Source organism: Poecilia latipinna, unplaced genomic scaffold (assembly GCF_001443285.1).
Source record: "Poecilia latipinna isolate Pla-1442-1.1 unplaced genomic scaffold, P_latipinna-1.0 Scaffold1774, whole genome shotgun sequence".
NCBI classification, from domain to species: domain Eukaryota; kingdom Metazoa; phylum Chordata; class Actinopteri; order Cyprinodontiformes; family Poeciliidae; genus Poecilia; species Poecilia latipinna.
The window spans coordinates 4474-5053 of NW_015114390.1; positions in this window are offsets into that span (position 1 = coordinate 4474).

Consider the following 580-nt stretch of genomic DNA (forward strand, 5'->3'; position numbering starts at 1 on the left):
TTTCTGCACTCATCTCCACTCCACAGCACTTTGCCTCCAGCTAGGCAACAGCTCGGGGAGGACGTCTAAGAAAGCCTGTCTTCTTCCATGCAGTCAATTTAAAAGCCAGGATATTTTCATCAATCAATGAAATTCCCCTACATGCTCCAGAAATATTCCTAAAACTCCTTGCTGGTTCTCGCCTTTTGGGGTCTCAATGATTTTGAGAACGGTGAAAAGTCAGCCCAGAATTAAATGAGAGAACCTGGTCAATGACCTGAGGAGAGCTGGGGCCATAGTTACCAAGGTTACCAGCAGCAGAAATATTAAATTTCACCATTAGTAACACACTGTGCCATCATGGATTAAGATCCTGCCATGCATACAAGGTCCCCTTGCTCGGGTCAGCAAATGAAATGTACCTACAATGCAATTAACATTAGAGACGTCTCTTCTGCTCAAGAAGGGAAACTTGGAAAATTACTATGTCGTATCAAATACTTCTTTACCCCATAGTAATTGATTAATTTGACAAACTTTAAATAGCTCCGAAATATAGAAAAGAAAAATCTTCCAGTGTTGCAATGATTTCTGGTAAACA